At 42.1% G+C, this 26,536-nt stretch overlaps 1 protein-coding gene across 2 annotated transcripts in view; it reads left to right on the top strand.

The window, feature by feature from the left end:
- The window catches only part of ARFGEF3 (ARFGEF family member 3), a 169,337-nt gene that overhangs the window by 8,271 nt on the left and 134,530 nt on the right, over nucleotides 1-26,536 (top strand). The window lies entirely within an intron of this gene.

The following is a 26,536-nucleotide window of genomic DNA, read 5'->3' as shown; positions in this document are numbered from 1 at the left end:
TGCAGTGATTTCTAGGCATCTGTGGAGTGAGTGAAATCAGTAATCCAGAGAAGGCAGCTGAGGAATGAGGTGGAAGTGTAAAATTGGTCAGGGAGAAAAATGTCCAAAACCTAAGAGAGAATGTAGACATTGGGCAAGATCTTCCACTGCAGACTAGGAAATGCCCCCATCCCTCGCTGGGGAGAAGCAGTCCTACACTCTGTGGGATGGATTTAAACTCCTGCTGGTCCCTTGGCTGGACACCATCTCTCACAAACTCTGTAGCCATATTCAACAGGCCAGAGGTAGTGAGCCTGTTTCCCCACCTTCCTTATGGTTCCCCATTCCCCTTTATCATGAGAGAAATGCCCTGTGTGGGACATTTGAAAGGAACAAATAAGAAAGTTGCCTATAATTACATCACCTAAGGATAACCACTGAAAACTGTTTAACAGATTTTCTTAACAGACTTTTTCTTACATATACACATTTTTACAAATTAGTATGAATTTTATTTATTTTGTTTCTTCTTTATTTTTTCAGGCCACATAATATGAAGAACATTTTCGAATGTCAATATATGTTCTTCAAATTAAAATATTGTATATTCTTCCATTATATGGCTACTGTGACATTTATTCAGTAATTTTCTTATTATTAAACATTTGGATGATTTCCAGATTTTTTTGACATTATTAAAAATATTGACTTAAACAGTCTTTTGTTAAGTAAAGTTCTATATTGTCAGGATATTATGATTTATTAGGTGTTTTCCATCTCTACAAGTAGAAAGAACAAGAATTATGATTCTGTGTTTTTAAAAAATTTATTGCTTCTCCTATAGTATCTGCTACAAGCTGATATATTGTAGGGGAATTCATGTATTAATCAAACCAAATGTACTTTTATGTGTACAAAGCTAAATGAACAGAATGCCTGGCAATACCACTTTTGCCTGGGGTTGGGGGGGCGTGTTCCAGGTGGGGTATCCATGCACACAGGAGAACATGAAGACTTTCCAAGACATATTCAGGTGTCGATGGTTTAGGGAGATGGTTTCCTGGTCCCCATCATCTATAGATTCTTTTTCTGAAAACTGCTTTTGCTACATCTCCTTTTCTATCTTAACTATTAGAGTCCCTCTTCTCCTTGACCAAGGAAGGCTCAGCTATTACCCAACAACCCATTCGGAACCTTACTGTGCTGTGTTGTCCTGGGGTGCAAGTCTCATACCACCAACAAAGCACTATGAAAATACTAGGGTTTGTGTTGGTAAAGAGGCCAAATATAATGGTTAGACCACACATCTTTTTGTAAGTTAGTTTTTACATCTTGGCTTTCAACAAAATTGAAGGAAGAGCTAATCTAATTATAAGATAATAGACAAAAATATGTTTTGATGGTAAGTGTCCTTCATTCTCTTCTTTACGTAAATAAGGTTTCTTACTGCTTACATTCATAAAAAAGAAAAGGTATGGAAATGATGTTAAATCCCCACCTTATTATAGCAATAAGGAATACTCCATCTATAGGTATATGAAGTAATTGGAGAAAAATAAACTTGGCTTATCTGTTTCTTTAGAAATGCATTCTATGGGCTCCTGGGTGGCTCAGTGGGTTAAAGCCTCTGCCTTCAGCTCAGGTCATGATTCCAGGGTCCTGGGATTGAGCCCCGCATCGGGCTCTCCGCTCAGCAGGAAGCCTGCTTCTCTTCCTCTCTCTCTGCCTGCCTCTCTGCCTACTTGTGATCTCTGGCTGTCAAATAAATAAATAAAATCTTTAAAAAAAGAAAAAAAAGAAATGCATTCTAATGAAACAGAAAAAATAAAAAAGACAGAGTGAAAGTATACTTTTCATGTTAACTACATTAACATTCTTATAAATATTCATTAATGTTGTTTGGATCAGTTGGGTCCGTTAGTAATCACACCTCCAACCAGAAGAAAAGTGAACACTTTTATATAGTATGGACGTAGGAAATTTTAAAAAATCACTTTATACACATTTTGTTATACAGAAATGTAATAGGGAGATTAATAAAAGCCTCTCAAGAGTTAAAACATATTATATTGAGAGAAAATTAAGTTGGGGAAATAGAACGGAAATATAAGTTCAAGGAGAAAAGAGACCAATGCAGCATTGTTTACTGTTAAAGAAGAGTTTGCTCATAAACTTTTTTGTTGGATGAAGGTGGTTTTCAAACTGTTGTGGTATTCAGATTTCACTAGATACATTTAAAGACTTGTTATGTTTTAATTAAAAATTGTAGTACTTTCAATATGCCAGAATTGTAACCTTTTCCATTAATTAAAATTATGATGAAGAAATGTAAATGTCAATTTAAAATACATGAAAAACAGAACTTTAACTTTTTCTTAGTGGCTGTTTGAGCAAAACAAGTTTGGTTAAGGGCGCCTGGGTGGCTCAGTGGGTTAAGCCGCTGCCTTCAGCTCAGGTCATGATCTCAGGATCCTGGGATCGAGTCCCACATCGGGCTCTCTGCTCAGCGGGGGGCCTGCTTCCCTTCCTCTCTCTCTGCCTGCCTCTCTTGTGATTTCTCTCTGTCAAATAAATAAATAAAATCTTTAAAAAAAAAACAAAAACAAGTTTGGTTAACAGTGCCTTAAAGGCGAGTTCCTGATCCAGAGAGTTGTTGAAGCTGGCGCTGGGCTTCTTGAGGTTCTGGGTCTGTGATGAAAGTTCTGCCTATAGTGTTGGGGTGAGAAGGCGGTGATAACACTGGAGAAGCCTCCTGGCCTGCTGGGTAAGAACATTCATCAAAAGACAACTGGTATTTTCCAACCCTTGGTATGTGTGTTGGGGCGTGGAAAGATGAGCTAGAGAATATGCCATATTAATGGGACCTAAACATGGTTGGTCAGCATTTAGCCATGCCATTTAGCTTTGCTTTCACCCATGACCTCGAGATTTCCCCAGAGCCAGCTTGCCTTCTTGTACAACCCAGAGAAGGGCGGGGGCGGGGGGTGTCACCAAATTGTTGGGAAGGATGCCAGATCAGGAGCTGTGGACAAATATATATCGGTGTCTTTTCATATCTTCACCACTGTTAGCAGACAAATCGGAGTGTTTATCCTAACGAGAAAGAGCTGCCGAGGTCATCCTGTGTATGTGTATTTGTTCTCGGCGTGAAGCGAGGTCTATCAAACATCTTTGTGCTGAGAACTAAACCCTATGTATGAGAAAAAGCAGATGTGAGCATTGCTCTTAAGGGTTTTATATTCAGAAGGAGGAGGATAAAGGCATGCAGAACTGGAAAACCGTGTTTTGTGCTGGCCACTGTGTATTTATGGGTAGAATTGTATACATATAAGGGGGTTTCAGTTTGACCATGAGTCATAATAGTTTTCAGGCCTCTTTTAGGGTATGGGAAGAAGCCATAATTAGAACAAAAAAAGAGCTCTTGAATCAATATTTGTCTGATTTACTATTTCTCTTTATCGTAAGAGAAGTGATATAATGAGTTATGCTGTAATGGGCTTTTGTCTCTTTGTTGTCAAGTCAGTTTTGCTTTAATCCTTTGATTCCACTGCCAGGCACTTTGAAACCCAGAGAGTACTTAACTCTGTCCAGTCACTGCGTTTAACCGAGCATCTTTCTATTGTTTGAGTACCTGCTCAAAATAAATAAATAAATAAATAAATAAATAAATAAATAAATAAAAATAAAAAAGATCTAGTCACTGTAAATATGTATACCCAAGAAAGAATTTGGATATATTAATTATTTTTCTTCAATTATATTTTAATTAGTTTTCTTCAGTTACAGTTCTATTTAGCACATGAGAAAGAAACCAGATTCATTAACTATGTCTTGCGTTCTCCTGATTTCGTATTCAGTTTCCATTTCCATTTCTGATAATCGCTTAGAAGTGACTATTTACAGATATTTTGTTGTTTCAGAAAGGGCAATAGGGAATAATTCAAATCTCAGGTACTTTTGCTATGCTGTTTTTCTTCAGTTTTGCCACCGACTGATTGCTTTTTACATTAACTATATTAACATTCTGATAAATAATTACTCATACTGTTTTGCTCAATTGTGTGCATTAGTAATGATAGCTCAGATCAGAAGAAAACTGAAACCTTGAGAGACTTGTGGTTGCATTATCTTCTGTTTTTCTTTTACTGTTGATTGCTCTGTGGACTTCTTCTCCAAACTAAAATTGTCCTGATGTCACATGAATAATTTTCGTCACTCCAGTGACTGGACTCAGTCATACATAGAGCAGTGCAGGGGAGAACCCCATGGTAAAATATTTTAGGTGAAGATAAGGAGTGGTCGGAGGCATTGCCTTTTCCGCCCCAAGCTATCAGTGAGTAGACGTCCGCTGTCATGGTTGGTAAGTGAGCCTCTGTAGCAACAGGGGTAGGGATTCATGCAGAGTGCTGGTGGCAGCCTGTGTCAGTGCTGGAGGAAGGCCCAGGGATCCTGTCCTGTGGATATTTCTGAATTTGTTAGTAGGTAGTAATGTGAAAGTCATTCTGTCTTTCGTGCCCAAAGTCTTGCTTTTGAGCTTGGCAGTGAGTTTAAGGGTCCTTACCTTCCTCTTGTCCCCTCATGAACTTTGCTTCTCTTTTCCTTCTTCTTAAACTTCAGTCCTTCCATGTCTTCACAGGGTTGAAAACCTGTGAACGAGTGGGCTGTTGAAGTGTCCTTAGACTCAAAAAGGAGGTCATCGATAGCTCAGGCTCTTCCTTTGATTGGGGTCACCATTTCCGTATTCTACTTGTTTTACAAGCAGAAGGCAACTAAGGGTGCTCCCTTAGACTTGGTGAACAATCTCTGACCTAGTCAAGTGAGCACAAAGTGTTGTTGACGTCGTTTGTTGTTAGCCACTGGGTTTTCAACCAAGTGATGATAAGACTGGAAGCTACTGGTCAAGAAATATCAGTAGTTAATGGGAAATGTTTTCTATTCTCAGACGTTTTTTCTACTTTATCCTGTCACCCTCTCTACTTCCTTGCTTTTCCTGTGTGGTCTGGGGATCAAATGATAGAACCAAAATAACCTGGTCATTTCTGGAATCTTCAGGGCTGTGGTGGTTTTTGTTATGAATATTCAGGGCTGATGTCTGTGTTTTGTGAAGCTGTTACCAGCCTTGCTTGGCAGGAAACACCTGGCTTAAGCCCACCTGGGCTTAACCACAACTTCTGGAATGTTTGGCTTCCTGCAAGTTGGTTCATCAGCCATCCCTCTCCATGCCCCACTGTCCTTGTGATGGCTTGGTTATGATGATACCTGGTTCTGTCTGATCATCTTTCCCTCAGAAATGTTGAAGAGTTTATATTATATCCAACCCTAATTGTGAAAAAGAAAAGGGCTCTTCTGTGGGCCTTTCAGTACTCTTGTTATATGTAGTCACAGCCTTTTCTAGATCATTCTTGACCTGCTGGCACATTCCCCCAAAATGGTCTTCCCTGTCTAATGGAGTTTTGCAAAGATCTTCTGCTTCTGAGTCTTGGTTGGGTGTGGTCAGTCTCTCTGCTGGCATCTGGGCAAGAATGGTTTGCCTGCTGCCTTCTCCAGTGGCTTTGAAACTCCAAATTCTGGTGACTGTGGATCTCGATATCCTCACATTGTTCTACTTAAATCTGCAAGAAGGATGATTTTCACCCCATGTGAAGGGCAAGAGACCTTAAGCCACCACCAGTTTGCTGCCATAGTTGAGCTGCCTGGCTCTCTGAATTTTCTACTCTGTCTTTCCTGTCAGATTTCCAAGAGGTTCGCTCCCCTTCAACTGAGACCAGGTAGGGTGAGTGAGGTGGAGTCATGCAAATACAGAGTTTGGTATTTTGTTCATCATGGAATTTGGCATTCATTTTGAGTTTTTAAAATGTGGCATTAAAACACCTCACACCTGTCAGAATGGCTGAAATCAAAAACACAAGAGGCAAGTGTTGGTGAGGATGTGGAGAAAAAGGAACCCTTGTGCACTATTGGCAGGAATGCAAACAGGGGCAGCCACTGTGGAAAATAGAATGGAGGCACCTCAAAAAATTAAGTAGAATTAACATATGATCCAGTAATTCCACTACTGGGTATTTACACAAAGAATATGGAAACACTAATTCAAGTTTATCACAGCAATTAAATTATTCAATTTATCACAGCATTATTTACAATAGTCAGATTATGGAAGCAACGCAAGTGTCCATCAGTAGATGAATGGATAAAGAAGATGTGATATATATGTATACAATGGGATATTACTCAGCCATAAAAATGAATGAACACTTGGCATTTGCAACAACATGGGTGGATCTAGATGGTATAATGCTAAGCAACATAAGTCAGAGAAGGACAAATACTATATGATTGTACTCATGTGAAATTTAAGAAATTAAACAAATGAACAAAAAGAAAAGAGACAAACAAAAAAACCAGACCCTTAACTACAGAGAACAAACTGATGGTTACCAGAGGGGAGGTGGGGGATGGGTGAAATAGGTGAGGGGATTAAGAGCACACTTATGATGAGCACTGACTAATGTATAGAATTGTTGAATCACTGTATTGTACACTTGAAACTAATATAACACTATTAATTATATTAAATTTTAAAAATGTGGCATTAAAATACTGTTTATCGGGGCGCCTGGGTGGCTCAGTGGGTTAAACCTCTGCCTTCGGCTCAGGTCATGATCTCAGGGTCCTGGGATCAAGCCCCGCATTGGGCTCTCTGCTGGGCAGGGAGCCTGCTTCCTCCTCTCTCTCTCTGCCTGCCTCTCTTGTGATTTCTCTCTGTCAAATAAATAAATAAAATCTTTAAAAAAAATACTGTTTATCTAGCTGACTGAGTTTTTTAATGCTCCCTAAAATTTTGTACCCAAGGCCAGTGCCTCAGTCATCTCACTGGAGTTCTAGCCCTGCACTCCCGGTGCTCTCAGAAAGTTCTCATGGCTGCTGGGGCCACCACATTCAAGTCAAGCTTTATTCTGCCCCCTTCAGATTCCACAGACTGTTTCTTACGAAAGACCTTGGTTTCTGCCCTGCTTTGAGTGGAACCTCAGTCACATGCACCATCAGGAAAAAAGCTCTTTCCCACGATCAAGGCCGTGATTAATAAGACCCCCACTTCCGGGATATGCTATCCCACGTGTACTAGTGTTTTACTTAAGGCATTTCCCAGCCTGGGCCCAACTCAGAAGTTGAAATAAAGCATGCTGTTACAAATCCTCTTCCTTCCTCATGCCAAAGCTTAGACCCAAACAGCTGGTCTGTGGTATTTGGTTACCAATCCCAAATTCCCTTAAGCAGGAAGTATTTTTCTGAGCTGCTCTTTTCATCAAGATTGTCCACTGGGTGTCTCATATACATGCAGCCTTTCCCACTTCGTTATCCTACTGATCCTTGAAGAATGAGCTGTGTTTGCTAGACGAGATCCTTCTCTCCTCTGTGCCCTCACTACACTCTGCGTAAATCTCTCATGGCGCTTATCCATCAGGTCGGCAGTTCAGTCTAGGGGTTCTGTTCTGAAACCCTATCCTCAAGAAGTTCATATATATAAATTAGTCATCTTTTTAAAGATTTTATTTATTCGAGAGAGGAGAGTGAGAGAGAGATCACAAGTAGGGGGTAGGGTAGAGGGAGAAGCAGACTGTCCACTGAACAGGGAACCCAATGTAGCACTCGATCCTGGGACCCTGGGATCATGACCTGAGCCAAAGACGCCCAAATTATTCATCTTTTCATCCCCTACTTTCATGCTCTGTATAAGTTTGCAGGATGAAACTCTTCTCCAAACCGCACTGCAAATCCCAGGGAGCGCCTCATCTCCTAGATTCTTAGGAAACATAGTATTTGGAAGAATCCATGCCAGGATGGAATCTCAGCTTTAGCAATAGGACTTGTCACATCTCATTGACTGAAAGGGGAGGTCCCAGAGACTAGGACCAGAAGCCCAACACCCAATCCATTGATCTCACCTAGTATAGTCTTAAATTCCTCACTCTCTCCTCAACCAAAGCCCTGACTAGCCTAATGTGTATTGGATCAGGGGTTAAGAGTTGGTGGTACTTATTGGGACCCTGATTAATGTTCTGTGCCAAAGGACATTGACTGTGCAAGCATTCGAGCTCTCGTTGGCCCACCTGGAAAAGGCAAGCTGCCTCCCCTCCCACACTCCCAACATGAATTCCACTTGGGAGTATTTCTGTTTTAAAGAACACTCACCCCCAGATTTGCCCCTTCTCTTAGCCCAGGTTATTTACCATAAGAAAGGTATAGATGAGATAAAAATGTCAAGGGAATCCTCGAGCTGTCTTGTTAAAAGGCAGCCATTGGCAATGAACCTCTTGTTGGCATTTCTCAGTGCCCCTCTGGGAACAATCCCAGACATGACTCCAGCCATGGCCCCGCCGCCTTTCACTCACCTTCTCTGTGATTATTTCGAGCCAACCTTAGCCTAATTGCCTTTCTCCTGCCAGTTTCTCTTCCCAGAAAGGCTCTAATAGCACTTTTCCCATTTGTCCTTGTCCGTGTCCCCCACACCACTCCCGTCCCCACCCTGGCTGAGCCTCTGCCCAGCCTTCTGCTTCATTTTGCCTGCCTGGTCCACATCCTTTTTTCAGCTCAGATGCTGGCACATGTGTCCCTATCTTGACTGGGGGAAACTACTGATCTTTCCACACTCATCAGCATTTATGCTTTGAGAGAATCTTCCACAGTATCTTCCCACTCTTTGTATTTTTTTTTTCAGATTTTATTTCTTTATTTGACAGAGAGAGACACAGCAAGAGAGGGAACACAAGCAGGGGGAGTGGGAGAGGGAGAAGCAGACTCCCTGCTGAGCAGAGAGCCTGATGAGGGGACTTGATCCGACCCCGGACCATGACTTGAGCCGAAGGCAGATGCTTAACGACTGAGCCACCCAGGCACCCCAGTATGGTTTTATTTTAATGGCTTTTTCTGCTGCTTTTATCTGTTTTAGTGTTTCAGTTCTATGCTTTGAATCCTGGAGCCTCTTCAACAGGATGTGCAAAATGTTTGTTTATTTTTTAACTGAAATAAACATGGTCACATCAACTGGGAAAGACTGATTTAAAATGGATGAGAACAGCAAATACCTCCGTCGTGGTTTTTGGCAGACAGTTTCAATCTCGGCGTTGTTTTTGTCTTTCTTGTATCATGGAGGAGTTTTGGGTTCCCCTTGCTAGCTCCTCTCATCCAGAGGAGAAAGCAAAGGATGCTCATGTAGATTTCCCAGGTCCTGTTTCAGCTGTGCTAACTGAAAGGCAGCTGTTAGCAGAAATGCCAGACAGGTGCTTCTAACGAGGCTTCCACTTTCTTCCAGGTGAATTTCAAGCATCTGTGCTTCTCATGGATTTAAGCTCATCTTGAGGTCTTACCTCTTTCTGGCTTCTGCTTTTCTTCCCTAGTACAGCTGACTCCCTTTGCAGAAGCAGGCAAATATAAGTCAGTTTTGGCTCTGTTGATCTTTTGCTGGTTCTGCAATAGGAAGATGATGATAATAATAATAGGTTTAAGACCCTTTGGTTAGTCTAAGACTGGCTCATTTTCAGTTATAGAGAATTCTTTATCTCAGTGAGTCATGAAAGGAAGGAGGGAGACTCTGTCAACCTTGCTGGAGGTAGATGGGGACAATTTAAGTGAACAAGGACTTGCCCTGGAGTTGAGCTGATGTTCATCTTCCTGAGATCAGGCTTGCCCTAAACAAGTGAGCAGAATGATATTTCTGTGTTGGGCACAAAAACCCATTGGCAAGAAGAACGTGATATCTGGAGAAGCCTTTAGCAGTAGGGATGCTGAAATCCATGTTCGAAATCAAGGTGCCCCAAAGATCTAATTTCTCTTTTTCCTTTTCCTGCTTCTAGGGAAGACAAAGAGTATTCCTGTCACCTTGCAACATAGCATAAGTAACAATACTATAGATGTCCTAACTTACAAACAGCTTCTTCTGTGTGTTATCTGCCAGCCTGTAGGCCAATCCTAATGGTTTTCTTGTTCTATTCCCTTTGATAAGGAAGACCTACAATTAGCTCTCAATTATAAAGCTTCTCCTTGTTAATAGCCCCTGACCTAAAAGCACTTTTAAATGATCGGTCAATTAAATAAGTGCATAACCCACCCAACTATCTTGTAGGGGATATTGGGCTTGATTGACATTTTGGGATGTGAGCAAGATATTAATGTTCAAGAGTAGCCAGCCATGCATCATTCCTTCATGACAAGTGGTTGATGTCTTTATTTTATAGCCCTTGGTTCTAAAGGGAAGTATTGGAAGGAAACATAAAACCCTGTTTTGAAAAAAATATAACAATCCCATCATGAATCTTCTTTCTTGAGCCTCTTTATTATTTTTGAATGGAAGGAAGGTAGGCTTTTTATTCTATGTTTGGTTTCTATAATTAAACTGTGCCTTACAGGCAATTTAGGTCCAAATTTCCTACTTTATTTCAGAGTATACCTCTGAGAAATTGTTTCTATTGATGGGTTGTAACAGTGGATTCCAGAAGACGGGTAGGGACTGGAGCTTATTGATTCCATGATGTGAATAGTTCAGTGAGTTGTTTGTATCTTTCTTGTTCACCCTGTAGGATGTTTTTTCCCCTACTGGGGAAGGCGTGGTGCAAAGACTAAAATCATTTAGTTTCTTTGGACATCTTCATTTATTAAATATTTTATATTTTTTTCTGTTTTCATTCTATTGCATATTTCTGTGTCGTTGAACTGTTTATAAAGCAGTACAATTGTGTAATTATACAATAATGCCCTGGTGTGTCTTTTTCAAGTGAAGTTCAGTAAACTTGACACAAGAGATCTCCTTTACCTCCTCTATAGTCTGGTACTCTGTTAATGTGGTGCCTTGTAGCATGCTTTATAGCCGTCTGACTCATATTTTCTCAACTAATTTGGGGACACTTAAGAACACAAGTTTTCATTTTGAAAACCTTTCTTATGTGACAGGACCTCTCCTAGGCACCGTGCCGCTGGTCTCCACCCTGACAGCCCTTCCTTGAGGGAGGGGAACGACTCAGGTGTCGAGAGACCTTGTAGGCAGCCACACTGCTCAAGCCATCCTGGGGCAGCGTCGGAACTGCTCACCTCCAGAGTTTACTGTCTTACCATGGGGTATTCCCCCGACCAGTACTGATTCATCACAGAGGTTTATCATTTCTTCTTCGTAGCTTCTATGAAAAGCCGAGATACAGAAAACTACATTTCATGCAGCAGATTATTTGATGAAGCACCAGCGTTGAGAAGAGCACTTGAGAAATCTGTATTAGGCCACTGCCCATTCAGAGAGCAACTAACGAACGCAGGAGTAGGGTTAAGATCACCTGTCACTGAAACAACTTTAAATGCGACTTCCAAGGAGCCAGAGCTCTTAAAAGAGGGGGTGTCACAAGATGGGATTGGGAGGGAGACAAACTATAAATGACTCTTAATCTCACAAAACAAACTGGGGGTTGCTGGGGGGAGGTGGGGTTGGGAGAGGGGGAGGGGGTTATGGACATTGGGGAGGGTATGTGCTATCGTGAGTGCTGTGAAGTGTGTAAACCTGGCGATTCACAGACCTGTACCCCTGGGGATAAAAATACATTATATGTTTATAAAAAAAAAAAATTGGAAAGGGAGGCGAACCATAAGAGACTATGGACTCTGAAAAACAACCAGAGGGTTTTGAAGGGTCGGGGGTAGGAGGTTGGGGGAACAGGTGGTGGGTAATAGGGAGGGCACGTATTGCATGGAGTGCTGGGTGTTGTGCAAAAACAATGACTACTGTTACGCTGAAAAAATAAATTTAAATACTGAAAAAAAAAAAAAAGAGGGGGTGTCATATATTCAGGCTGACGGAAGAGCCGTGAATTATCGAAGCTGTTGAGATCTGTGCGTATACAGAACTTTGCCAGGAAAGGACCTAAACTGACTTTTCCTCTTTGTCAGGCAGAAGGAGACCTTAAGATAAAGGACTCTGGTCTGAAACTAGTGTTGAGCACGCACTAGGGAGGTCCGAGTCATTATGGAAATAACTAACCCTTACCTCTCTGAGCTTCTGCTCACTTGAGTAAGGAAGAGGGTTAGCAGCAGCTGACGTGAGAGGGTCAAGGTGAGCGAGCCTACAGGACTCCTGCGAGGAGGCTTAGCACAGGCCTGGTTTTTACGGGGTCAGATGCTAAAGAAACACATCCAGTCCAAGGGTGCCTGGGTGGCTCAGTGGGTTAAAGCCTCTGCCTTCAGCTCAGGTCATGATCCCAGGGTCCTGGGATTGAGCCCCGCATTGGACTCTCTGCTCAGTGGGGAACCTGCTTCCCCCTCTCTCTCTCTGCCTGCCTCTCTGCCCACTTGTGATCTCTGTCTGTCAAATAAATAAATAAAATCTTTTTAAAAAGAAAAAGAAAAGAAAAACACATCCAGTCTAGATCACATTCTGTGGGGGAGCCGACCTGGGCTAATCTTCAATTTAATGAGGTCCAGAGAGTACTGTTGTATTTTAAAGATTTTTTTTTTTCTCTCTCTCTCTGAAATTGTAACTTCCCCATTGCTTGTTTTATTTTGTGAGCCTTGTTTTGTTTTTCTGTATTTATCAGCTGGGAGAAAAGTCTTTCAAAGACAAAAGAGGTTTTGTATGTTTATTTCAGAGTCTGTTGGTAGAGAAGAAGTCCAGCTGTGGTTGGCAGAGATGGGCTGAACACAGCGTGCGTTGTGTTCCCCTGAGTTGACCTGGGGAGGGTGACGGTATTTGCCCCATGAGATTTTAACCCCCATTCTAAAATATAGCTGAACATGGAAGACGGGGCCAGGAACATGACATTGCTCATGTGTCTTAGGCATAGTAAAAATATAGCTGTCATTTTATAGTCAAGAGGATATTTGATTAAGAAAGAAAGTGATTGTTAGTTTAAGGTATGTACGCCCGAGAACCTAGTACAGTGGACACCTTCATAAATATTTGCTTGTGATGGTGCCTTGCAGCTCTGTCTTGAATGCCTGGAGCATCTGGAGCTGTGATCAGTAGCAGGAAGACAGTGTGAGGGGGTCTGGGCTGTGGTGGGAGAGGCAGTGGCAGGTGGGGACCTGGCAGATGGCTCAGAGTCAGCCAAACAGGCCATATTCTGTGTGCTGGGAGTAAAACACAGACCATCTCCCCTCTGAGAGCATGCCACGTAAGGGGAAAGGAAACAGGGAACGCTGTAATAAAGTAAGTCCTGCATCCAAGTCCTTGTTCTTCCATGTATAACTGCTGGGACTCTGAGCTGGTCATTTTGCCTGTCAGCTTCTGTAACTGAAGATGGACAGTGAAAGGTGGTATGGTGCCTCTGTTTCCCCCGTGCGATCATTGAACAACCAGTACATACAGAGAACAGAGAGACGTTGTTCCAGACTACAGAGACAGACTCTGTCTCCCCAAAGAAGGGCTCAGCGTTTTGCACGCTCTCTCCCCTGCAGGCGAAGAGACACAGATTTACCTCCCCCTTTCTTTTCTCTTCTCAGCGTTTGAGCAGGAGAGCAGCCTCTAGCCTACAGGCCTTGTCTCAGGTCCCTCCACATTACAGGCATATATTGTTTCCAGCTTTACCGAGATGGAATTGACATAACATTGTGGAAGTTCAAGGTGTACAACGGGATGATACAATATATGTTTACATTGTAAAATGATTACCACATAAGGGTACTTAATGCCCATCCCCTTACATAGCTGCCATTTTGTGTGCGTGTGTAACGAGAACTTTTAAGGAAGATCATACAGTATTTGTCTTTCTCTGACTTATTTCATTTAGCACAGTGTTCTCAAGGCTCATCCATGTTGCTGTCAACGGCAGGATTTCCTTCTTTTTCACAGCCGAGTAATATCCCATCTTGTGCTCATGTACCACTTTTTGGAAAAGTTCATCTGTCACATCTGCATTCATCTGTCACATCTGCATTCATCTGTCACATCTGCATTCATCTGTCACATCTGTGCAGCCGTTCTCAGACTTCTTGGTCTTAAAACCCATTACGCTTTTAAAAGTTATTGAGGACCCCAAAGGGCTTTTTAGGAAAAATATTGGATTGTATCTATCAGTATTTACCACACTAGAAGTTAAAAACAGAAAGTAAAAAAATATTTATTAATTCTTAAAAGTAATAAGAAACCTTTATAAATGACTTTTTTTTATGAGAAGTAACTACTTTAAGAAAGTGTAGCAAGAAGAATTTCACATTTTTTTGTAAATCCTTCCTGTGTGGCGCTGTAGAAGGAAAGCGGCTGGAATCTCAGCTTGGCTTCTGCATTCAGTCTGCTCCAATATGTTGCTCTGGTTGAAGGAGATAAAGAAAATCCTGCCTCATACAGATAAACGGTTTAAAATGGGAAAGGAATCTTAATCGCCTGTTCAGATAATGGCGGATGTTCTTTCTTCATAGAGTCCACCATATACTCCTGAGAGATTGAGACCGAAAATACTTTTGAGTTCGTGGACCCTCTGAAAGGGTCTTGGGTATCTAGGTTCCCCTCTGAGAACCATGTCTTCCCCATTTTATTTATTTATATTTTTTAAAGATTTATTTATTTATTGGAGAGAGCGAGAAAGTGGATGAAAGAGTGCATATGCGGGGGGAGGGGCAGAGGAAGAGAGAATCTTCAAGCGGACCCCTGCTGAGCGCACAGCCCGACAGGGGTCTTCATTTCTGGACTCTGAGATCATGACCTGAGCCAAAACCAAGAGGCAGATGCTTAACAGACTGAGCCACTCAGGCACCCCTCTTCCCCATTTTAGACGTCAGAATCTTGAATCCTTGTGTCCTTCCTTCTTAAGATTCACCAACCGGGTGTACCTGGGTGGCTCAGTTGGTTGAGCATCAGTTGGTTGAGCTGTGTGGCATTCACTCCCTGTGATCTCAGGTGTCGTGGGGTCAAACCTAGCATCAGGCTCTATGCTGGGTAGGGAGTCTGCCTGAGACTCTCTGCCTCTGCCTCTCCTTTTCCTTCTGTCCCTCCCCCTGCTTGCATGCTCTCTCTCTCTCTCCTCTCAAATAATTATTTTTTTTTTAAGCCACCAACAGTTCCTCTTACCTGAGAATAGGAGCTTCTCCCAACCCTGCCCTTTCTAGGCCTGCCCTTTCCAGCCCCTGTCCTTGGGTTCCAAGCTTTAGGCCTGCACAACAATCATGTTATAATGCTCTGTAGGGAGGTGGGCCTGTCTTGTACCATTCAGGCCTGTGGAACTGTCACCTGGGTCACATTGTTACTCTGGTATTATGCCCAGGAGCTATGGAAATTGCCCTGGAACAGCACTGCAAATAATACTTACTGGGGTCTAATGAAGATTGCTTAAGATTTTAATTAAGATGGTGCTTTACAGAATGTACATGAAATCATAAGTGAAACACCACCTGATAAAACAGGCCCATGGTGTTTCGGCAGTTTGCAGCAAGATTCAAGGTCTTTGGTTCGGTTTTTCCCCCTAACTTCAGCGCTGAGTTTCAAAGTGTTATTTTAAATAGAAGAACAGATTTCAGGTACAAAGGAGTAGATAAGAGTTGGAATTAAAGCAGAGTTATTTCTGATCCCTCAGAACCCAGAGAGGCCTAACTGGTCTTTGGGAACTAGAGACAAATGAGCCCGAGCAGGTGCCATCAGTGAAACTTCGCTGTGGCAGTTTCAGGGGTTTTTCCATAAATTCTAGCATCTGAAATAAGGAAGGTGAAATCTAATGGCACTCTGTCTTCCTCTTCCACTTTTGCTTCTAGACTCAAGCAGTGTCTTTGAGCTGGCCTCTTGTGGCAGTTCATGATGAGGCTGGCTGTTGATGGAATTATGGGGGCAGGGGGAGGACCCAAATCCAGCAGAACTGCACCCTGTACGTACCTAAAGGCAGTGGTTTGGTTTGGTTTGGTTTGGTTTTGAACCAGAAGACATGCAGGGGTTTTCCTAGTTAGGAGGTAATTGTCAGCATGTGTAAATTCTCTGCACCTTCCATCATTCTCCCCCAGAACAGAGACCTCTGATCGCTTACCCAACATCCAATCACCCCTACCTTAACCAGCAGGACCTGACTGAGTGTCACGATCTGCTTTTATTGTCCATCCTGTGCTTCAGAGGAGCCTGCCCCATCACAGCTGTGACTGTCCCGTCTGGCCATGGCTGTGCCCTGTGTCAGGGGTATCAGAATGGAATGCGAGAGGGATGCTCTGTCCAACTCATGAAGGGGAAGTTCTTTCTTCCCGGAGCCTTCTCATCTTCCAATGATGCTTGCAGTGGCCACAGCTTTCGTTGCAGCTGTGAGGGGAACCCGTGGAGGGTGGACAGAGGTGAGGAGGGGTGGGGGGGGGGATGGGTAAAGCAGACACTTAAAGGGCGGATCACCCGAACGATGGAAAGAACCTTGGTTCTTGGCTGTGTCATCGGAACACTGGATCACCTAGAATTGGGGCCAACCTGCCTCCATGTTTAAGCCACTTAGGGAGTTGATTTCCTGTCACTCCAGCTGAAAGTGTTCTCCCTGATACACCCACTTTAAAGGAATCCATGTGACCCCAGGGTCCAGGGGAGGGAATTCAGTGAATGTGGCAGCCCGGGAGATCTCTAGGTGGAGTCCCTTTCCTGTTGTCTGGCTGCATTTTGACCGTTTTGCTGACCTTTTAATTTCTTCTCTGGGATAAGGGTAAGGAAACTCTAAATTAAGTATTTTGTAACTCTGGGGCAGTAGTACTGGATATTTACATCTGTGGCGTTTACAAGGTCTGGGGGCCTGGAGCTGAGGCGTTGGCACCCTCTCGCACACCCTGGCCACACTGGGCCATATTGTAGCCGCCTTCTTCTGCCACAAACAACTGATTTGCTCGTACGCTTCTCTGCAGCTAGACTCTAAACTCTGTCATCCTTATTCCCAGCAGTGTAACGTGCCTCCCCGCAGTATTGAAGGAGACCAAGTGTGAGGCATCAGTCTCTGCCAGGAATTGTGCTAATGACTTTATACATCATCTTATTAAATTTTGCAGTAAGTACAATAGGTACGAAAATCATTTATATTTGAATAAGAAAACTGAGGCTAGAGTGATAAAATCATTGCCATGAACTCTCACAGCTAATACAGGATAGACAGAGGTTCAAGTACAGCTTGGACTTGAAAGTTGTTCTTTTAGCTAATATAATCTATGTCTTCAATGGATATTTGCTGAATATCGTCTCCTAGATATGTTAAAATAGGAATTATTGTTGTCCCTGTTAATCCCCTCATTTCCCCTCTCAACTTTAGGAAACGTATTGGGGCAGAAGGCACACAAGTGATTACTTGAATATTGGCTTTTCTCTAGAAATTGGCTGTAGGGTGTGTCTGGCTGGTCAGCCAGTTAAGTCTTGGCCTTCTACTCAGGTTGTGATCCCGGTTCCTGGGATCAAGCTCTGCTTTGGGATCCTTGCTCAATGGGGAGCCTCCTTCTCTCTCTCCCCACCCTCCCTTGTTCTCTCTCTACCTCTCTCTCAAATAAATAAATAAAATCTTAAAAGAAAAAAGAAAGAAATTGACTTTGGTAGTATGTAAGTGACAAATGCATTCAGCTGTAAGTAATGGAAAGCCTAACTATGGTGTAAACAAGATGGGGCTTATTTTCCTCCTGTAATAGGCAGTCTGGGATGTCTAGGATACTGCTGAACTTCCATTATATTTGGCTTTTTGTACCACAAAATGGTTCTTGCAGCCATAGTCAGCACGCCCTCACCCCAGACAGAAGGCAGAAGGACAAAAGACAGAAGGGCAGTGCCAACTAAACCGGTCTTGTCCTTTTCATCAGGAAAACCAAAGTACTTCAAGAGCCATGAGGGAGGCAGTGAAAGTAGGAACCAGGATTGTCGGAAACAACTTGGACCTGTCTTGATTTACCACTTGAGGCTGGCCATGCCATCAGCCAAAAGCAAAGTTGTAATCAAGTTACAGGGAGAGGCTGACAACTGCAAACCACACAGCTCAAAGAAGCAGAGGCTATGAGAATTCGAAGAGGTGATGGAGGACCCCCCCCCCCAAATCTCGCTGCTAAGACGGCTGAGACGTAAAGACTAAGAGCCGGTTTCCTTAGACTCTGTTCTTACTGCGCTTCCCAGCTATTTCCCATAAAATGTTTGTTTTCAAAGCTCTTTCATATCCCTACTGTTTATCCTTCCCATCCTTTCAAAGGAGTCTAGAAAGCTTCTGCACCTGTCTTGTGAACAGAAATTGCATACCAGAGAGACCAAAGTAATATGCTTAGGATTATCCCTGACATTTCTTGGCCAAAACAAAATCACCGATTTCCAAGTTGGGCCAATGTTTTTTGTTTTTGTTTGTTTGTTTTTAAGATTTATTTATTTATTTGACAGACAGAGATCACAAGTAGGCAGAGAGGTAGGCAGAGAGAGAGAGGAGGAAGCAGGCTCCCCGCTGAGCAGAGAGCCCGATGCAGGGCTTCGATCCCAGAACCCTGGGATCATGACCTGAGCTGAAGGCAGAGGCTTTAACCCACTGAGCCACCCAGGTGCCCCGGGCCAATGTTCTTTTAACAGACTCCATTGCCTTCCCTGACACTGTGATCTTCCCCGATAGCTTTATACGTAATCCAGAGCCGGGGTTGGGGGGCGGGGTGGGCTTCCTGCCCAAATACCTTGAGCTTTCCATTGGGCAGGCCCAGCTACCCCAGTTCCCCAGCATGGATGGTTTGGGCTTTTCAGGGACAACTGGGTGGAGCCCAGCCTGCAGAGAGACATCAGGTCCCTCGGAGTCCCCAGGGAGGAAGGACAGCCAGCTAGTGCCCATAAGCTGGAGTATAAACATTTTTTCCAAGGTATTTGACCCTGTCTTTTAGCAGCAGGGTTCTTGGTCATTTTGAGCCTGGTTGGCGTGTTCTTGCCTCCTTCGGCTGGAACTGAGGGTTCCCCGGTGCCTCCTGACACACGGGGAAGAACACGGTGATGCGAACACCGTGTTGAATCACCCTAGTGACGCGGCCTCTGAGCAGTTGGAAAAGTGTTTCGGTGATAGAGTCCGTTAATTGCAGCTTTCCATAGTGGGGACCTCTCCCATCAGTATTAGGATAGAAAATGAATGGGGGCCCCCCTTTTTTTAACCTTATAGAAGAGGGGACCCCTTTCCTTAGCCAGAGGTTTCTACCTAATGAGATTTTGCCACTACAAATAAGTATAGCAGAATTTTAGTTCTAGTGTTTAAAATACTTGTATCACATTTGTCTACAAATTTCCCTTTCTTCCATACTAACATCCTTACGAGCCTGCAGGATCTCAGCTTGTTTTCCTGGATTTTGTAGGGACCCATGTACATACTTTGGCAAACCCACCAAGTCCCTATTTGGATGTAGGCCATTGAGAGCCAAGCCTGTGGCAGCTGGCTGAGTGGCATTCACTCCCCGTGATCTCTGGGGGCTGTGGCTGGCGACAGTAACACCAGGCCAACTCATGGTAACACCATAAGGCAAAGGGGCACCACCACGGCCCTCCGGGTCTGGCCAAGCCTTCAGTCCCTTGAAGTCTCGTGTTCGTGCCCCGGACTGGATGGTTGTCAGACAGGGTTTGTTTCCTGATCTACAATCATTTTACTAAGAGAGTCATCCGCTGCTGCTTTTTCTCTTCAGTACATTAAAAAGGAAAAAAAAAAAAAAAAAAAAAATACGGGGCATGTTTGTTTTTCTTCCAGTATGTGTTTCATTTAGGAAGGTCATGTGGGTGTGTAAGAGTCGATAACCACCTTGAGTGGAATAAAGCAGCCCCTTGGTGATGTGTTGCTGCAAACACAGCTGCTTTCAGGATGCTTGGGCTCCAGGGCAGGTTAGCGGGCTGAAGGGTAACTAGCGCCCAGACACAATCCCAACCTTTAAAATTATATTTATCCCGAGAAGCAGTCTTGTCTTCTTATCAGATTTTGCCAGACCTGAGGCTACTGAGTGGCAGATTAGCATGGATCTTGTTCATTAGAGTCTACAGGAGGGACGAGGGGAGGCATAAAATCTACATTATGTTTAAAGCAGACGGCTAATAAGAAAACAAACCGCTCTTTTTGGCTCTCACCCAAGGCCTATTTTTCGAGAGCGCTTACAGAGCGGGATCTTTTGGGATAGTCAGTGGTTAAAACACCACACACACATGACTGTTGGGAGAAGTTGCTATTTATGGGAATATAAAATTTTACATCATTGTTCTCTGACGCTTATTGCCAAAATGTATTGCTTTAAGGGACGTGATCTTTGTACGTGAGTGGCCAAATGTGATTTTTTTTATGCCGATGGGGAAAGAACTGTGGGGTGTTTAATGGGACAGAGGCTGTGATTTCAAAAGATAAAAAGGTATTCAGTGACTTTTCCCAGCTTTATTGACAAAGAAATTTGCATATATTTAGGGCGTATAGAGTGACGATTTGAGATATGTATACGTTGTGAAATGATGATCACAATCACGTTAATGAACATATCCATCACCTCACTTAGTTACAATTTTTGTGTGTTAGGAGGACACTTAAGATCTACTGTCATAGCAAAGTATTACTAACTATTGTCACCATGTTGTACATTACATCCCCAGAATTTATTCATCTTATAATGGAAACTTTGTACCCTTTAACCAACATCTCCGTATTCCTCCACCTTTCAGCCCCCGGTGGCTACCATTCTACTCTCTTTGAGTTAGACTTCTTTAGATTCCACATATAAGTGAGACCGTGCACTGTTTGTCTTTCTGACTCTGGCTTTTTTCACTAAGCATAACGTCCTCAGGTTCATCCATGTTGCACACTTGGCAGGATTTCTTTCTTTCTATGGCCGAGTAATATTCCATTGTGTGTTTGTGTATTTATGCTTGATATCTAAAGTATAGGTACCTAGGTACATCTGGTACATATGTAGATATCTATATTTTTATGTATTTATGTATAGATCTATATTTACATATCCATATCTAGGTAGATACCACATTTGCTTTATCCATTCATCTGTTGATGGACACTGAGGTCATTTCCATACCTTGACTATTGTGAATAATGCTGCAACACACATAGGCATACAGATATTTCTTTGAGATACTGGTTTCCTTTCCTTTGGGTATATGCCAAGGGATTGTTGGACCATATGGTAGTTCCATATTTAATTTTTTGTGGAAGCTCCATAGTGTTTTTCATAATGGCTGTGCCAATTTACATTACCAGTAGAGCACAGCGCTCCCTTTCTCCAATCCTCACCAGCACTTGTTATCTCTTTTTGAAAATAGCTACCCTAACAGGTGTGAGGTGATGTCTCATTGTGACTTTGAATTTGCATTTTCCTGATGATTAATGATTTTGAGCAACCTTTTAATGTACCTGCTGGAAATTCATACGTCTTCTTTGGAAAAATGTCTTTTCCATTTCTTGGCCCATTTTAATAAGATTGTTTATTATTATTATTGCTATTGAGTTGTATACATTTCCTACATGTTTTAGATATTAGCCTCAATCACATAGATGGTTTGCAAATATTTTCTCCCATTCTGTAAGTTGCATTTTCATTTTGTTGATTGTTTCCTTTGCTGTGAAAAACATTTTCAGTTTGATCCCCCTGTCTGTGCCTTTGGTTGTTATCCAATAAATTGTTGATAAGGCCAATGTCAAGGAGCTTTTTTCCTATATTCTGGGAGTTTAGCGGATCAGGTCTTACATTTAAGTCTTTAATCCATTTTGAGTTAATTCTTGTGAGTGGCAGAAGAGAGGGGTCTAAAAGGAATCATTGTGTCCTACAGTATGAAATATACATGTTTTAAATTATCTAGAAAGTAAGATTAAACACAAATGACACACTCTTGACAGAGGGGAAGGAATGTTTTTATATTGTAAAGTATGCTCATAGTGTAGAAAATTCAAAAGCCTACATTCAAAATGTAATTCTTGATGTGCAATGCCATGTTATTTGAACTATTCATAGGTTTCATTACATCTATACTTTATAGATGAGGATACTGAGGTATGAAACAGCTAGGACCCAGTAATAACTGGTTAAGCCTGAACTCCCACCCTTGACAGCTGGATGCAAAAGTTGGATCATCTAGAGATAATAAATCTTATCACTGATTTATTTTCTTTTGAATGTATGTCATGAAAATTAGGTCACAGTGTATGTAATGTTTTGCAACTTACTAGTTTCACTTAATATTGAAAACAATTTTCAAGTGCCACTAGGAATTCTTTAAAAACACTTTGAAGGCTATTAAAATTCCATCCAATTGGTATACCATAGGAAAAGTCATTTTTAGTATTTCCCTCATTGTTCTAGTAATGGATCAAATATTGGCATAAACTGCTAGGGAGCTTCTCTTCTTTGAAGGTATAGTCTCAGTTTGGGGCGCCTCGGTGGCTCAGTCATTAAGCATCTGCCTTAGTCTCAGTCATGATCCCAGGGTCTTGGGATCAAGCCCTGTATCAGGCTCCCTGCTCTATGAGCCTGCTTCTCCCTCTCCCTCTGCCTCCAGCTTATACACGCGTGGGCGTGCGCTCTCTCTCTCTCTCTCTCTGTCAAATAAAATCTTTAAAAAAAAAAGTATAGTCTCAATTTTAAGGTGTAGTATGCCATTGTAATATTAGTAAGGTAGTTCACTTGCTTAGTAGATTTCACAAGGACCTTCCAGTTGACTTTGAGTCAAGAAAGGTGAATATATTTCCCTCCACAGTTATTTAACAATATCCCTGACCACCTGTGTAACCAGCTACTCTATCCTGTAGGGTAGGGGAGGCCCTGACCCAGCCAGAAGGGACTCTAGAAATGCTAGTAGGGTCAGGCGGAAGCGTGGAGGAGGGTAGAATTTGTAAAGATGGATGGACGTGTAAATAGAGAGGACATGAGGTTTAAAAGCACTGAGCATGCCTGTGATGAATGATTGTTAGCTTTGAATGGTACAGTCTATCTTGACACTGGAGATTAAGCTTTAATGTATTGTTCTTGGCCTTTCCCTATATTCAAACTAGCCAGATGCTTAGGTTTTACATCGTGGACTAAATTTGACAATTTAATGCTGAAAATTTTATTGCTGTAGATAAAAAGTCAATAACAGTAAAGGATACAGATTTTTCTATTTTCTGTGGCCTATAGGCCTATACATTTTATATCTGAGTGTGCTAATTGGATGGAAACAGTTCTCAGATGGACGCCTCCTGAGAAAAGTGGGGACTATTACACTGGCTTTCACGTGCTGGTTTGTTTTGGGGGGAGAACATAGGTCACCTGGAAAATAAAAAATTTTATTACTTTGGCTAATTTGCAGGGATGCCTGTGCTTGTCTCCATATTGTAGATGCCTTTCTCCTCTTCTTTTATCTTTTGCTTCCTCGTGATGGAGAGGTAACATGCTGCTAGGAAAGAGAGAAGGCTTTCGTGTTGCATAGTCCTTACATTTGAATCTGGACTCATCCATTTACCACTTTTTTTCATGCATATGTGATTTTGGGAGCCTCCATGACTTGAACTGTAAAATGAACTCAATAATGGCCACCGTCCAAGTTCTCATGAGGATTAAATGAGTTCTAACATTATGGGAAAGTTCCCAGCTCACAGCTTCCTCTGATGGATGGGCTTACTACCTCTTTCCACATCTCCTCTAGAGCAATGACCAAAGTGTTCCTTGTTTTTCCTGTTTTAATAGTAAGGTTATGCTTCTAATGGGACCTAATGCTGTACAGCAGCTAAGTGACATGGGACAAAGTACTTACCATCTCTGAGTCTGTTAGCTCATTGATCAAGAGGAAGTAATCACAGTTTTGTAAGTACTCAATTAAATGAGATCATGGATGTATGGCCAGTTCTTATGCCTGGCACAGAGCGGGCACTCTGAGCTCTGTCCTTCTGCTGTCCTTCCTGTACTTTGCCTTGGAAGTTTCAATCACTTCCAAGGCTTCAGCTACCTTAAGATGGAGATCTTCTAATTCCTGAGCTCGAAACCAGTACTTGTACTGGTACCAGTTTTGTACTTACCAATACTTAGATGCCCAAAGGAATCTGAAATTCCATAATATATAAAGATACAGTTATCATCCATCCCATTTCCATCCTCAAAACTCTTCTTCCAGTAGGTCCTCTCTACTCCACTTCTGTACTATCTCTAGGTTCCATTTCTTCCTTTCCATTCCTGAATATGTCCTAACTGCATTGTACTTTCAGCACTGGGCCCTTATAGCAGTGTAGTCCCTTTCTCCAGGCTTGGCTGCCTCCAGTAAATAATGATGACAACAACAAAACTATAGTAACAAGACAGTGGTGACAGTGAGAAAAAGTACCAAAGACAATAATAATTTGTTGAATATGTGCAACATGCTAAGCACTATCATATCACCATAAGTCTTGGGAGAAGTGTGACCCTTCTCTGGGCTCATGTTGTAGAGGCCCTGTTCTTGTCCTCATCAAGGTGGAGGGAATATTCCCACCTAGAACCCACCCTATCCCCTCAGTTCTTGCTCTGGGCACTTGAGACCTCAGGATTCCCTCCTAGACTATGCTGAGCCTCCTTCCAAAAACTGCATGTGGACATGGCTTTATCTTTCAGAAGGCAGATGATGCCATAGATGTCTGCATTCTAGGCCCAAGGGCTGGCTAAACAGCAGCTGTTTGCATAGCCTGTAGTCTTGAGACCCATGCTATGAGACCCTTGTGGGGCAGGACAGAGCCAGAGGTGGCAAAAGAAGGGGGCTGGGCCAGGAAACTTCAGGAGTGCTGTAAATGTTAGGGTAAGGAATCAGGAATTTTTCTAATGTAGTTTTTTATCTAATCATTGTAACACTTCTCCAGTAGGTAATATTAGGTCCATATATAAAATGAGAGTTGCAGAGGTTACTTAGTGTACAGATTATAATTGGCAGAGCCTGAATTTGATGCAGATTCACTGAATTCTAGAATTTTATTCCATGATAGTCTACTTTTTATCATTCCCTACATGTTAGCCAGGGTTCCATTTTGTAGAAAATGTCTGAGTTCACAATCTCCCCTGGATTAAAAATCTTCCATTAGCTCCTCATTTTCAACTGGCTAAAGGCCAGTTCCTCTGGAATAGCATGCAAAGACCCTTCAAAGGCTGTTTAGAATCTACCCTACCAAAGGTAAGGCTCCTTTTTCATGAGTCTTCCCACTGTGACTTATCCAGTCATAATGAACACACTCTGTGCCTTTGCACCTACAACCTCAGTGTGGTATGTCTTTCCTACTTCTTTCCCTGGCTTACCAAGTCCCATATAACACCCCCAATTTCAAGGCCAAATAAATATCACCTTGTCCATGAAGACACTTGAATTTTTCTAGACAGGATCTCTTCTACTCCTGTTATACATTCCTAGTTGACTGTTTATACTTTGATAAAGTGTGCATTGCTTTCTTACCTATGTTTTTATATTATCCCATGTCTGTTCCTTCCTTGAGGCTGTGGCTTCCATGTGGACATGAACCAGGTGTCTTTTCATTATATGCCCAAGTTTTCATCCAGAGTCTGGACATATATGGTAGGCTAGATAATTTTTTTTGAAAGACTGTTTTAATACTAAGCATCTTATGTACTTTTCACAAGGGAGTTACTGACAATTGAGAAATCCAAATTTTAGTTCTGCCCATTGTACTGACCTGCCAATGGACTGGTTTTTTAAAGGCATTTGACATCACAACCAGCAATTTCTATTTCACAGAAAAATGTCACTTTACTTTTAGTCCTGTAATTACACTATCATGGCATTTAAGTGATGAGAAGTCGCTGTTAAAAAATGTGTAGATCTGTATTATTTGTGAACTTTAACAGGCCACTGAGTTCTGAATAAAGCATAAATCACAGTTTTGTCTCAATGTGACTGATTTGGTTTTGCCTTTTCAAGTTACCTGTCTTTAGTTACATAGACTTTTCTGAAAGATATTTATACCATTAATTGTTATTTTTCAAGAGGTAGCTATTTGCATAAAATATGCTACCTATTTGCATAAAATTGTCGGCACATAAAAAAGATTATGTTGTATTGTCCAGCTGCTTTTTCTTCTTCCCTAAGATTTGAATATTTGAGTTAGCGATCCTTTCTGTTTTGGTGGTTTATTGCTTTTTGCCTCCTCATGGCAGAAATTCTGGGCAGAGTCCTACCTCTTGATTGCCAGTTGGAACAGTTCCATCATAAAAAAAAAAAAAATCATTAAGTATCAAAACGCATGTGGTTCTGTGTTATGGTGCAGGGCAGAACCAGTCCTAGAGGCAGGCTTCATGCTGTTGGTATATTTACATGCTAAGCCCAAAAGTTTGATTGTGGGAAAATCTGTCCTAGGAAGAAGCAAAATGAAATCAAGCATACTTATTTTAGATTACATGACTGAGGTAATTATATTTTAGGGTGACAAGCAAGCCTATTTTCAGTCAAAAAGACTTGAGGGAGAAGAAAGAATTCAGGAAGTGTTTGAAGGATGGCAAAAGAATGTCTTAGAGGAAAGGAGAAGGGAAACTGTTCCAGGAATTATGGCCTAGTTTTTGATAAAGAGGGAAGGGTGGTGACTTGACAGAGTATGAGAAGTTGGCACAGAAGCAGCTCAGGAAGGATTAGATGAAAGCTGTTACGGGAAACACGGCCATTCAG

Source organism: Meles meles, chromosome 5 (assembly GCF_922984935.1).
Source record: "Meles meles chromosome 5, mMelMel3.1 paternal haplotype, whole genome shotgun sequence".
In the NCBI taxonomy this organism is placed as follows: domain Eukaryota; kingdom Metazoa; phylum Chordata; class Mammalia; order Carnivora; family Mustelidae; genus Meles; species Meles meles.
The sequence above is the reverse complement of the archived record's forward strand: the minus strand, read 5'-3'. Positions and strand labels throughout refer to the sequence as shown.